Source organism: Nicotiana tabacum, chromosome 4 (assembly GCF_000715075.1).
Source record: "Nicotiana tabacum cultivar K326 chromosome 4, ASM71507v2, whole genome shotgun sequence".
Lineage (NCBI taxonomy): Eukaryota > Viridiplantae > Streptophyta > Magnoliopsida > Solanales > Solanaceae > Nicotiana > Nicotiana tabacum.
Window position 1 is genome coordinate 130,594,481 of NC_134083.1, and position 15,198 is coordinate 130,609,678.

The following is a 15,198-nucleotide window of genomic DNA, read 5'->3' on the forward strand; positions in this document are numbered from 1 at the left end:
ATCTTAGAGAACACTCTGGCACCTTGTAGCTGATCAAATAGGTTATTAATATGTGGCAATGGATACTTGTTATTCATTATAACCTTCTTCAACTGGCGATAATCAATACGCATACCCATAGAACCATCCTTCTTCTTTATAAATAAGACCAGATCACCCCAAGGTGACACACTGGGCCGAATGAAAACCTTATCAAGTAACTCTTGCAACTGCTTCTTTAACTCCTTCAACTCTACTGGGGCCATCCGATAGGGTGGAATAGAAATGGGCTGAGTGACCGGTGACAAATCAATGCCAAAATCGACATCCCTGTCGGGCGGCATGCTCGGAAGATCCGCTGGAAATACATCTGGATAATCCCTCACTACCGAAACTGACTCCATGGTAGGAGTATCAACACTGACATACATCACGAAAGCTAGATAAGCATTACACCCCTTTTCAACCATACACTAAGCCTTTAGAAATGAGATAACTCTCCTTGGAGTGTAATCTAAGGTACCTCTCCACTCTAACTATGGTAATCGTGGCATAGCCAGCATCACGGTCTTGGCGTGACAATTAATAATAGCATAATGGGGCGACAACCAGTCCATGCCCAAAATAATATCAAAATATACCATACTGAGCAATAATAGGTCGGCTCTAGTCTCAAAACCACCAAGAACAACTCAACACGACTGATACACACGGTCAACAACAAGAGAATCTCCCACTAGTATGGATGCATAGACAAAAGAACTCAAGGAATCACGGGATATACCCAAATATGGAGCAAAGTAAGATGACACATAGGAATAAATAGATCTTGGGTCAAATAAGACTAATGCATCTCTATGACAGACAAGAACAATACATGTGATGACTGAGTCAGATGTAACTACCTCTGTCCTAGCAGGAACAACATAATATCTGGCCTGGCCTTCCCCTCTAAAGCGACCTCTACCTGCTCGACCTCCACCTTGAGCTGGGTGTGGAGGTGGAATGGCAACTGGTGCGGTGACCATGGACTAAGAAGCTTGAGGACCCGGTGGAATACGCGGAGTCTGAGTAGTCAGTGGAGGTGCACCCTTTCTGAGTCTGGGGCAATCCCTCACCATATGACGAGTGTCGCCACACTCAAAATAAGCTCTCAGAGGACGTGGTTGTTGTGGATGGCTCGGGCCTCATCGGCTGGACTGACCACTAAAAGCACCCCATGTAGGAGGTGCACTAGACAATGGCGGTGCATAATAGGGAGCATGAGGCCTAGGAGTGGTCGGAATACCGCTAGAAGCTGGAAGTGTTGAATGAACAAGGCGACTCATATAGCCCTACCATGACGAGCTACAACTGGGGCACGGGTACCACTAAATGTGCCAGAATCTCGAGGCCTCTTGGCCTCCCTCTCCTCTCTCTCCCGGATCAACATACCCTCCAATCTCCTGGCGATCCCCACCACTTGCTGGTATGCGATATCCATCTCCAACTCTGGGCCATGCTAAATCTGATATTGGGGGTGAGCCCCTCAATAAATCGACGAACTCACTCCCGAACTGTAGCAACCAAGGTTGGTGCATGCCTGTCCAAATCACTGAACCAGACCGCACACTACGACACGGTCATAGAACCCTGGAGTAACTGCTCAAACTCTACGTGCCATGCATCTCTGAGACTCTAGGGAACAAACTCCCTCTAGAACATATCCGAGAACTGAGTCCAAGTGAGTGAAGTTGCCTCGGCCGGACTACCTAACTCATATGCTCGCCACCACTAATAAGTCGCTCCCTTAAGCTAGAACGTAGTGAAAGTAACCCCACTAGACTCCACAATACACATAGTACGGAGGATACAGTGGCACTATTCAAGAAAACCCTAGGCATCCTCTAACGCCAACGCGCTGAAAGTAGGGGTGGTATCTCTTATACCTCTCGAGCCTGAGCTGCTTCCCCTCAGAAATTACTGCCTAAACTCGGGCTGAACTACGGCGACCGGTTGCACTAGTATGACCTCTAGGACCTGGTCAACTGGGACCCGCTACTCTGGGGTACGGGCGACAGGAATTTGTGCTCCTCCACCGGCCTGAGATGTGGCAGGAGCAAATGGGATCAACCCTGCCCGAACTAAAGCACCGAACATGCTCAGATATTGGGCGATAGTCTCCTGGAGTGTTGGTGTAGTAACAAGCGTCTCAGGTGCCTACTCTCCAATTGGAGCTATTGGTGGCTCCTCAGTAGCAGCTCGTGCAAGTGCTCTGGCTGCACCACATGGACGTCCTCTACCCCGACCCCGGCCTCTCGCGACTCTAGCAGGGGTGTGGGTATCTGGTCATCTTATTCGATTGTACGTGTCCTCACCATTTGTGAAGGAATAGAAAGACGAAAATTTAGAATTCTGAAGACAACAATTTCGCACGATCCGCAAGACTCTGCTAAACATGCTTGTGACTTATAACACCTATGTACCTAGAGCTCTGATACCAACTGGTCACAACCCCAAATTTCATCCCTAGGATATTGTGATGACACCTAGTCACCAAGACTAGGTAAGCCTAACAATATGCGGAAACATTAAGTAAGAGATTAAAACTTGAACATCCCAACAATTTCATAAATAAAATCTACCAAAACTCAATACGTACAATTCCAAAACCTGGTGAGATATAAGTCACAAGCTCTAGATATAGTATCAAACAATCCTATACATCATTGTCTATAAAAATGTAAAGAAATAATGAAGGACATGGTAGAAGGGGACTCCAGTCCTGCGGACGCGGGCATGTGTACCTTGAAGTCTCCAAAAGCAAGCAACTCAGCGCGCTAATACTGGGGCTGATAGGAAGTACCTGGATCTACACAAAAACATGTGCAGAAGCGTAGTATGAGTACACCACAATGGTACCCAGTAAGTGCCAAACCTAACCTCGGTAGAGTAGTGACGAGGTTAGGTCAGGGCCCTACTGTAGATAATAAGAAATAAGATAGAAGATATAATGATATAATGAAAATGACAGGGGAGTGAAATAATAAGAATTTAAGGAAAGTAGCAACACGGAAACCAAGGAGGTCAATACAACACGAAAGGGAAGCAGGAATTTTACATGTTAAGGGAACAACAACCAAACAATACAACAATAGAGAAGATCAACATAGGCACTCCCGAGGTACCGCCTCGTAGTCCCAAATCATAAAAGTATCTCAAAAGTCTTTCCTTATATCACCGCGGGGGCCTTTACGTTTTGTTTTGAAAATCATTTTCCCCGAAATAGCACCCCGCACTTTAGCCCGCCTTATCCCTTACTAGACACGCATATCAAGCCCATCTTATCTCACCAGATGCGTTCCAACTCCCAGACCTTATACCAACGCATGCGTATCAATAATCACAGCGACACGACATAAACCTCATGCAAAAAGTAACAATAGCACGACAAAAACCTCGTGCAAACAATAACAACAATTACCCCAACAATAACACAAATGCCAAAAACATAACAACTAAATAAAATGATATTTCACAACTTACACATTGCCTCAATAGAAACCACGTCCTTTGCAACTGAACAACAAGATATTTCAAGGATAGCAATTTCAAGTAAAGAATTCCATAGTTAAATAATGAATACGGAATTACGGAAGCAAGTAATTCAACTAAACATGTAGTACAAATTGCAAATAAGAGATAAGACAAGTAGACATGTGAAATTAGACTAAACATGATGTCTATAACATTTTTAGTTACTCAATTAAAAATGAAAGGAAACTACATAACAAAAATCCAGAAATTTCACAATTAGCTCGTGTACGCACGCACTCATCACCTAGCGCACAAGACTTTCACATTTCACAATCATCATAATCATCACAACAATACCAAATCCTAAGGGGAATTCCCCCACAAGGTTAGACAAGTCACTTACCTCAAACCATGTTAAATCAATCAACTAGAAGGCCTTTCCCTCAATTATCCAACTTCGGACGGCTCAAATCTAGCCAAAACAATTTCATATTATAAATATAACTATATGAAACTAATTTAAATAATGAAATCATGATCTTAGCAAAGAACTGAAAAATTATCCCAAAAAGTCAACTCGGGCTCGCACCTCGGAACCCGACCAAAATTACAAAAATCGAACACACATTCGATATCAAGTCCAACCATATAAGAGTTATTCAATCCTATCCCATTTCACCTTACAAAACTCAAATTTTAGTCTAAGAACTTCTACACTTTTCTCCCCAATTTTCCAACTCAAATCCTTAATTACATGATAATAATAATGATAGATTAGTGTAATATAACCAAATTCGAGTCAAGAATTCTTATCCTAACGATTCCTTTGAAAAACCCTCAAAAATTCGTCTCAAACTGAGCTCCTAAAATGAAACATGAAGACTAACCCTTGAAATCCCTCTTTTCTGCATAGTGAGTCCGCATCTGTGGGCCTTACTGCCGCACCTACAGAATTTCCATCGCAGTTGCGGTCAGGACTAAATCACCACTCTCCGCCTTTGAGAGCCAAGGGCCGCACCTGCGCGTGCGCGCCTACGACAAAAAGTGTCGCACTTGGGACCACTGTCACCCATGCGATCCTCCATATCGCAGAAGCGATGCTATTCTGCGAAACATATTCCGCTTCTGCGCCCCCAGTTGGGCATGGCCAAAACTGCATCTGCAACCAAGTGCTCACTTTTGCGAGCTCGCACCTTCAGCCAAACTTCACCAGTCTAAAAAATCCAAACTTGTTTTGGATTAAATTTGAATCACACCTGGGGCGCCCGAGATCCCGTCTGAGTGTACCAACAAGTTCCAAAATACATAACAAACCTACTCGAGGACACAAATCACATAAAAAAACACAAATTCTACGGATCACAACCCAAATTCAAGCTTGTGAACTATGAACTTCCAAATTCCGAAGCCAACGTCGATTCATACCAAAATAACTGCGATTGACACCAACTTTTGCACACAAGTCATAATTGACATTACGGACCTATCCAAACTTTCGGAATCAGGATTCGACCCCGATATCAAAAGTCCACTCCCAGTCAAACTTTCTAAAATCTTCTAACTTTCGCTAATTAACGCAGAAATGACCTACGAACCTCCAAATCAATATTCGGATACGCTCCCTAAGACCAAAATCACCCTACGGAGCTATTTAAATTGTCAAAATTCCATTATGGAGTTATGTTCACACGAGTCAAACTAAAGTCAACTCCTACAACTTAATTTTCCAACTTAGGGACTATGTGTCTCATATCACTCTGAAGCTCTCCCGAACCCGACACCAAGCACCCCAAAAAGTCACGTAACTACATTATAACATAGAGGAAGCATAATTTAGGGTATCAGGGCTAAAATACTCAAAATGATCGGCCGAGTCGTTACACCATGGAGCCAAGTCCCCTGGCTAGTTTGAGTACTACAACCAAAGCCTCATACTAACCTTCATTGTTAGTTAACAGAACCGTTTTAATGGCTTGCCTCAGGGTTTCCCTCGAGGGCATGATTAGAACCACCCCGAGCCCGAGCCCTTTCATAATGGAAGCTCCATCCATGAATACCAAACTCCTGATATTATTTTCGATACCATCATCGCTTCTTTAGCAGTTAGAGGCATTAACTAGAGACTGAAATCGACCAAAAACTTGGCCAAAACTAGCGATTTGATCGTAGTCCTAGGCACGTATTCAATATCAAACTCACTAATTTTGACTGCCCATTTGGCCAACTGGCTTGACAACTCAGGCTTGTGAAGCAAATTCCGCAAGTGGAAGGTTGTCACAACGGCTACCGGTTGGCACTAAAATAAGGCCTTAGCTTTCGATAGGCGACTATGAGTTACTAACATAATAGACAGGAAATTGCGTACCTTCATCCTCTCGGACTAGAAAGGTACTTACCGCTACTTTCGAGACCGCTAGATATATCATCAATTGTTCAACTTCCCCCTATTTTGATAGTAGCGGGGGCTTGATAGGTAACGATTTAGGTCTTTGAAGGCCTATTGGCATTCTAGAGTCCATTCAAAATTGTTCTTCTTCTTCAGTAGTGAGAATAAGTGATGACATTTTTCCCAGGATCGAGAGACGAACTTGCTTAAAGTGGCCAATCTTTCGGTTAGCCTCTGTACTTCTTTTACACTCGTTAGCTGGTCTGGGATATCTTTGAAGGCTTTGAATTTATCGGGATTCACCTCGATCCCTCTATGTGATATCAAGAACCCCAAGAACGTACCAGAGTCAACCCTGAACACACATTTTTTCGGGTTGAGTTTCATGTTATGCTTCCTCAAGATATCATCGAAGGTTTCTTGGAGGTGTTTAAAATGTCACCCACATCCAAAGATTTGACTAACATGTCATGTATATACACTTCCATTATTTTGCCAATTTTTTTTTCGAACATCTTGTTCACGAGCCTCTGATAAGTGGCTGTGGCATTTTTAAGCCCAAATGGCATCATATTATATCAATATGTGCCAAAGCCCATTATGAATGAAGTTTTTTCCTACTCCTCCAGGTACATCTTGATTTGATTGTACCCGTAGTAGGCATCGAGGAAACTCATTAACTCATGCCCAGTCATTGCATCAACTATTTTATCAATGTTTGGTAGTTGGAACGAGTTTTTAGGGCACACTTTATTTAATTCTTTAACATTTACACACATTCTGAACTTGTCATTCTTCTTTGGAACTACAACTACATTAGCTAACCATTCGGGATACTTTACAACCCAAATTGAACAAATGTTGAGTAGTTGAGTTACCTCTTCCTTAACAAACCTGTTTCTGGCCTCGGTTATTGGACGTTTCTTCTGCCTTACCGGACGTTTCTAATAGGATGTATATCATATCCGAGTGCGACCATATGAAACAATCAATGTTAGCTTTGAGGAAATTAATAAATCCTTACCTGAGTTCGGGATTGAGTCTTATTTCCAACTGAAACTTCCTTTCCAAGAATTCTTCAAACAAGTCAACAAAGCCACTTGTTCGAGTTCTTCTGTAGTGGATTTGGTTGCATCTATCTCCTCCGACACCTGAAAGTATCTCGGTACCTGATGGGATTCCGACAACTCCTCGTCTTTATCATCTTCATTTGGCACAGGAGCAAGCGTCAATTCATGTGACTGCTATTTGCTGAGCTCCTTCCCTTTACTGCTGGAGATCGAAACTGCGTTCATTTGTCTTGCTTTCGGTTGATCTCCTCTTATCTGTTTGATTCCTTCCGGGTCGGGAATTTTAGCAGTTGGTGATATGTTTATGGTACGACCTTCATCTCATGTAACCATGGCCTTCCGAGGATTATGTTGTAACCTATGTCGCCGTCTACCACTTCTAATAAGGTGTTCTTAGTTACCCCTTCGGCGTTCATGGGTAGCAAGATCTCTTCTCGGGTTGTTCCACTTGCCAAGTTAAACCCAACGAGGAGTTTCGTTGCCGAAATGATGCTTCCAGTTAGCTTTGCTTATTCCAGCACTTTCCATTGAATGATGTTGGCTGAATTTCCCGGGTCAACCAAAGCACGCTTAATTTAAAAATCTAAGACATTGAGAGAAATTACCAGAGTGTCATTATGTGGAAGAAAAAGTCCATCGGTGTCTTACTCCGTGAAGGTGATGTTTTCTTCTGCGACTTCCCGGAGTCTCTTATTGTGGGTTACTGATATATTTGTTTTCTTGGCCGCCGAGAAGGTCATGCCATTGATTTCATTCCGTCCAAAAGTCATGTTGATAGTCAACCGAGGAGGATCTTCTCCTATCTTCGAGGGCTATGCGTGTTCCCGGCTACGACCGTAATTGTTCTTGGCTCAGTCGCTCAAGAATTCCTTGAAATTGCCATTTTTCAACAACGTCACCACCTCTTCATGTATATGCCGCAGTCCCCAGTTCTATGGCCATTAGTCCCATTATAGTCGCACCATAAGTTAGGATCCATCTGGCCGGGATCAGATCTGATTGGCTTTAGGAATCATGCTTCTTTGATATTTCTCATTATTGATACCAATTCTACTATGTTGATGTTGACACTGTAATCTGACAACCTGGGATATGTGGAATCCTGGGGCCCCCGATACTTCTTTTTCTTGTAACGATCTGTTGCTCCGACCGCGGTCGGTCCTTCTATCGGGAGCGAACCTATTCGAGGAGCAGAACCCTTTGTTGTCGCGCCCTCGACTCTCTCGTAAGGCAAGAAATGGCCTTTAGAAGATCGTCGATCCGCATCGAAATCACTTTTTAACTTACCTTGGTTCTTGTCTCTGTCATGTCCTCTAGTTGATGTCAGGAATCCGAGCTGATTATTTTCTATCCTTATTTTTGACTCGTAACGATTATGAACATCTGCCCATGTAGTCGCTTGGAATTCGAGCAGGATTTCCTTTAGCTTTTGGGAGGCGTCAGAGCTCCTCGGATTCAAACCATTTGTGAATGCCTCCACTGCCCACTCATCTGGTACGGCCGATGGCATCATCCTTTCTTTCTCGAACCTGATCATGAACTCCCACAATAATTCGGACTCACCTTGTGTGATCCTAAATATGTATGCCTTCCTAGTCTGTACCTTTCTTGCCTGGCATGGGCTTTTTATGAAGGAATCTGCAATCATCTCAAAAGAGTCAATTGAATGTTGGGGTAAGAGTGAAGACCATGTCAGGGCCCCTTTTTTGAGAGTTTATTCGAACTTCTTCATTGGAACCGATTCAATCTTATGTTGAGCCAACATGTTCCGTTTCACAGTCGTGGTATAAGTTGTGATGTGCTCCTGCGGGTCCGAAGTCCCATCATATTTTGTATGTCCGGCATCTGTCCCATCATATTTTTCTATGTCCGGCATCTTAAACCTCTTCGGAATTAACTCCAGTGTTGCGCTCGGTTTAAACGGCAACTGAGTATATTTTTTCGAATCCGAGCCCTTCAAAATTGGTGGTGCACTTGGAATTTGATCCATTCGGGCATGAAATTCCTTCACGTTTTGATCCATCAGTTCGTTCATCTCCCTCATAAATCTCATAAGCTCAGTTTAAAGGGATTATTACCATTATCATTACTAGATCCGCTACTGGTCCCCCCGGCACCGTTGAAGCCGACCTCACCCTCGGGGTATTACTATCAACTCTTTAAGCCATTTAATTTGCAGGAATGCTGGGAGGAACCGAACCCCTTCCGTCTGCGTTGTTGGAAGCGCCTGACAATGCCTACTTCAATTCCGTCATAACCTGATCCTGCATTGAGAGGCCCATGATGGCTTTTTGTTGCTTTCTTATAATCCTTACTATTTCTGCAACGTGTTCATCTTCCGCGTCATCAGGAGTTGGCTCCCGTACATGTCGGAGGTACTATCCTCCACAGATCGGGATTGCCTCATCTCTCTCGTTATGAGTGTCGCTGATTGAATCCTCATGTTGAGGTACATTTTCATGTCCCGAAATATTGTGTGCGATGTTGACATCGTTAGCTGCCATTTTCGATTTTTTGCAAAGGAACAACGAATCAAACAAGTTAGTAATAAACGTAAGGATTAACTCGATTACGCAACTGTCTAAGCCCCACGATGGACGCTAAATTGTTTACCCGTAAAATAGTATAGTTAAATTTGTTACATGGTTTATAGACAAGCAAATTGATTTGATCCAAAAATGATAAATAAACAAGAATAAAAATAAGACTTAGCAGTTAAAATCGAAGGAAATAACAAGCTTGTCTCCGAGAGCAATGTCTCCGAGGACAGAAATAAGAGCAATGTAAAAGGTCAAATAGAGTTATCTGATTAAGCTTGATAATGAAATATAGCATAAGTTTTTTCAAGAATTTTGTGTCCTTACAGTGGTTATTGAGCCTACTATTTATAGTTATACTTAGAGAAACAAGATCCTAGGGTCAAGCCCCTCTTAAATGGCAATAAAGAGGTCATTAATGAATATGTAACGACATGTCATGAATACAAATATTCTCTGCAACGGCAGAAGAAATGAAAAGAGAGTAGAGCTAGGGTCATAGTGAGGGAAGGATATTGTGGGAATTATAAGAACATACAAGGGATAATCATATAAATTACTTGGTCAAACCCCAAGTACTTTTAAGCTAAAAAACAATAATTTGGATTAGACCAACTTGTCGCTTTTGGCTTATTTTATCTTAAAAGCACTTGACATAAAAATTAATTCTAAAGTTACTAAATATTCAAATAAGTTAAAAAGTACTTTTAAGTTGGTCTGATAAGTTTTTAAGCCAAACCAAACACGCTCATAAAGTACGTAATAATAGTTGGTTTGCTCAATGAGAATTTTTCCGTTTTTGGGACGTGATAAAACCGACAGGCAAAAACAAATAGAATTACATCCACCCTCTCCTTTTCAGAATCCATAACCACCAGTTGTAGCAGAGGAAGCAGCAGTCAGTCCTTTCTCCCGGGGTCCCGAACTGGATATTTTCTTTCTCGGGCGCAGTAAAAAAAGATAAGGGGTTCTAGATAAATAGAGAAAGAAAGGAGGGATAGTTAGCTAGATTCACATAATAACAAATTGAGCTGTAATTTTTATTTCCAATTGAGTAGTATAAATGATTATACTGAATTCATTACAAATTAATGAGAAAGTATTAAATTTCCTATTTTAATTCTTCTTCTTCCAAATCTTCTTCTTTTCTATTTATGGGCTGAAACACTCGAGCTTCCTCTGTAGAGCTCTTGTGCATCTACTTGATTCTAGATAATATTCCTGAATTCAAGTGTTGTTAACAATTTTGTTAATATTAGTATCATAGCTTTCGATTTCTTGGCACTCATGTCGAAAGGAACTAGGTCTAATGGTGATACTATCAATGAGAATTCACCATTTGGCACAGATGAACTGAGAAAAATGATGCATAAAATATTAGCAGAGATGGGAACTATAACTGGGGAGGTATCACATCTGAAGGGATTAGATCAAACAGTACGTGATCTAACGGAACAAATCACAACTTCAGGATAAAGGCAAAGAGGTAAAATTCTATTTGAGAATGATGAGGGACGTTCTAGAGGAAGGTAATCGAGGGAAAGATCACAGGGTGATATGAGTCCTAACAGTACTCACAATCACAATTCAAATCTTTCTCGATGGTCAAGGATTGAGTTCTTGAGATTGGCAGGTGAGGACTTAAAATCTTGGTTGGTTAAAATCGAACAATTCTTTTCAATGGAAATAATACCTATGGATGAGAGAATTGGAGTTGGTGCTTTACAGTTAGAAGGAGCAGCCATCCAATGTAATCTATCCTTCATGAAATATAGGCAATATATTCAACATGCCACTTGGAATGAATATGTAATGGCTCTGGTTGAAAGGTTTAGTACTGATTTTGATGATCCTATGAAGGAAATTAAGAAGATCAAACATCTGGGAAGTGTGAAGGAGTATCAAGATGTCTTCAAAAGAAACTTGACTAGGGTGACCCTATCACAAGAGAATTCCATTAGTTGCTTCATTGGGGGGCTCAAGCCAGAGTTGAATATTGTAGTGAAAATCAACAATCCTACAACTCTATCACAGGTGTGCAAGGCTGTTATAATGCAGGAGGCATACCTCTCAGCCACCAGACAAACTACACCTGGCCAATCTACTTACATGAACCCACCAAAGAAATACATGGAGCCAATGAGTTATGACAGACCAATCCTTCCTAATCATAACATTGGTAAGGTTCATAGGAGGAGGTTATGTCCAGAAGAAATGAATGAGAGAAGAGCAAAAGGATTGTGCTTCTTCTGTGATGAGATATACATTGCTTGTCATAAATGCAAGAATGCCAAGCAGTTATATCTTCTAGAACTTGAGGAACAAGAAGAGATAGAACAGTCATAGCATGAGGAAACACAAGATGAATTGACAATGCAGGGTCTTGACTCACAGTAGATGGTAGAACGTATGGAAATTTCTATCCATGCACTCAATGGATCATTAGGGTATAAGACTTTGAAGGTAACTGGTTATCACTCCAAGAAGCCATTGCATATTTTGGTTGACATAAGAAGTTCTCATAACTTCATTGATCCAATAGTAGTGAAGTAACTAGGATGCCCCATTACACAAAATTCACCTTAATTGGTAGCTGCAGCTAATGGTGTAATGAAGGTGGATAAGGTTTTCAGGATTTCTTGGCGATTACAGGGTGTAGAATTTTCAGTTAAGTTTCTGATACTATCACTGGGGGCCTGTGGAGTAGTACTGGAGGTACAATAGTTTGTTACATTGAGGGATATTAAATGAATTTCAGAAAGTTGACCATAGAATTCATTTATTACAAGGGAAAGAAGCATGTTCTGATGGGAACTGACAGACATATATTGAGTTCTGGAACTGGGAAATTGGCTAAAATCATAGGTAATCACTTGGAGTTTTGCATGATTCAATTAATACCTACCATGTATAATGAAGTGCAATGGTATTCCTTAGAAGCTAAAGAAGTGACTGAACCTGATCCTAAGTTGTTGACTTTTCTACGTGAGTTCAGAACACTCTTTGATGAACCTACTCAATTGTCCCAATCTAGAGGTGTATTCGATCATAGAATAGTCTTACAAAATAGTACTGAACCAATTAATAAGAGACCCTACAGGTATCCATCAGTTAAAAAGGATGTGATTAAAGCTTTAGTCAAACAAATGCTAGACCAGGGAATTATTCAACCAAGCAATAGCCCTTTTGCTGCTCTTGTGGTATTGGTTGGGAAGAAAGATGGGACTTGGAGACTCTAGGTTGATTATAGGAATTTGAATAAGGCTATTGTGAAGAACAAATTCCATATACCTATTGTAGAGGACTTGTTGGATGAACTAGGAGGGTCTAAGATCTTCTCTAAGATTGATCTCAGATCTGGATATCATCAACTAATGATGGCCACTGATGACATGCCTAAGACAGTTTTAGAACACGCTCATGCCACTATGACTATCTAGTTATGCCATTTGGATTGTCAAATGCACCTGTCACATTCCAAGGCTTGATGAATTATGTGTTCTATGCCTTTCTCAAGAAATATGTCTTGGTATTTTTTGATGATATTATGATCTATAACAAAACCTTGGAAGATCATTTATGGTATAATGACAATAACAAAGACAATGCAAGTTGATAATAACATCAATTAAAGAAGATAAAGAAGACACAAATTTAACGTGGTTCGGTCAAGGTCACCTACGTCCACAAGCGGAGAGGAGTAATTTTACTATAACAATAAGAGTACAAAAGAGAGTACAAAAGTAGAGTAATCACTCTAATTAATCCTAAATACCCTAAGAGAATAACCTCACAAGATCACTCCAAAGAAAGGGTTCACACAAGTGATTCCCAACACTAACTCTCATACAAAATACTCTTAATAAAGGAAGAAAGGAGGAAACAAGAATTGAAGACTCAAGTCTTGTTGGTGTGTATAAAATGAACTAATGGCCTTCCCTTTTATAGGCAAAAAACTCTTGGCTTCTTAGGTGTAAAAGAAGAGATACAACTTGTACAAATGATGTTCACCACACAATGCAATATTTTTGGGTTCCAAAAAATATTACCAACAAAGTCTACAGTTTGCAAAGATGCTTATGCTTATGTGAGATGGACTCAGTTAGCCAAAAATATTGACCATAATTATAAATCTCCACCTTGGCCTAATTTTGGCTAATATAGTAAATTTGCTCCACCTTCTCCGCAAAAGCCCCAATGGGCATATGTCAACATTTAATGCCATCAAAATAAGACAAGTTGTATGATACCAAAACTGTAGTAGGCCCTATAACAGTTGATCCCAATAAAGTATACAACAAACTAGATCTGTGTGCTTTCATGATCACAAGAGCACCATGAGAAACTTTCAGAACTCCACCTTCACCTATGTACTTGCACCCAAGAGATTCTAGAGTGTCCAAAGAGATAAGATTTTTCTTTAAGTCAGGAACATGTCTAACATCGGTGAGAATTCTCACCACACCATCGTGCATTTTGATCCGAATTGTACCTTTGCCAATAACGTTACGAGTAACATTGTTACCCAGTTGGACAACTCCACATGCAATTGAATCATATGTAGAAAGCAAGTCCCTGCTAGGACACATATGATATGGACAACTGGAATCTAAAAATCCATTCATTTTCTGATCTGAAACTAGTTTCAGTTGCTAAAAATATAGTTCCCTCAATCTCATCAGTTGCTACACTAGTTTCAGCGGTGTCAGTATTTTTATGCTCATTTTTTTTTCTTTATACTTTTTTTTATTTTTCAGTTTATAGCATTCAGAGATTATGTGACATTTCTTATGACAATATCGACACTTTAAATTATTGTATCTAGATATGGAGTCGGATTTGCCCCTAATAAACAAGCCAACTTCCGCTTGAGTTATACTAGCTTCCCCAGTAATATCACTATCTATTTATTTTTTTGATTTTAAGATAGATTTAATATCTTTATAAGAGATATTATCCTTTGCATAAAGTATAGTATCTCTTATATGCTTAAAAGATGGGGGTAGAGAACAAAGCAGTAACACGACTTGATCCTCATCTTTAATTTCAGCATCTATATTACTCAAATCCATAAGAATGGAATCAAATGTGTCAAGATGAGAGAGAAAAGAGGTACCTTCAACCATACGAATTGTACAAAGCTTCTGCTTCAGGTAAAGTCTATTTTCCACCGTACTCTTCATATATAAGGTTTTCATTTTTTCCCACATGCCTTTGGCTGTGGTTTCTATAGAAACTTCACGTAAAACCTCATTTGAGAGATTTAAAATGATACATGCTTTTGCCATTTTGTCTATGACGACAAACTCCTTATCCGTCATTTTATCCGACTTCTTCTCATTTTCTTGCAACGCCAAGTCTAAGCCATCCTGAATTAGGATAGCTTCCATCTTTAATTGCCACATTCCGAAGTTTGCACTTCGGTCAAATTTCTCAACATAGGTCTTTTTTAGAGTCATATTGGCTACTGAAACAAACCTGGTTTGATCCGGTTCTGATACTAATTTGTTAGGATTGGGAACCCGGGTAGTGCAGAATTTAGCCAAACAACGGTATAATGCCAATAACAAAGACAATGCAAGTTGATAATAACATCAATTAAAGAAGATAAAGAAGACACAAATTTAACGTGGTTCGGTCAAGGTGACATACGTCCACAAGCGGAGAGGAGTAATTTTACTACAACAATAAGAGTACAAAAGAGAGTACA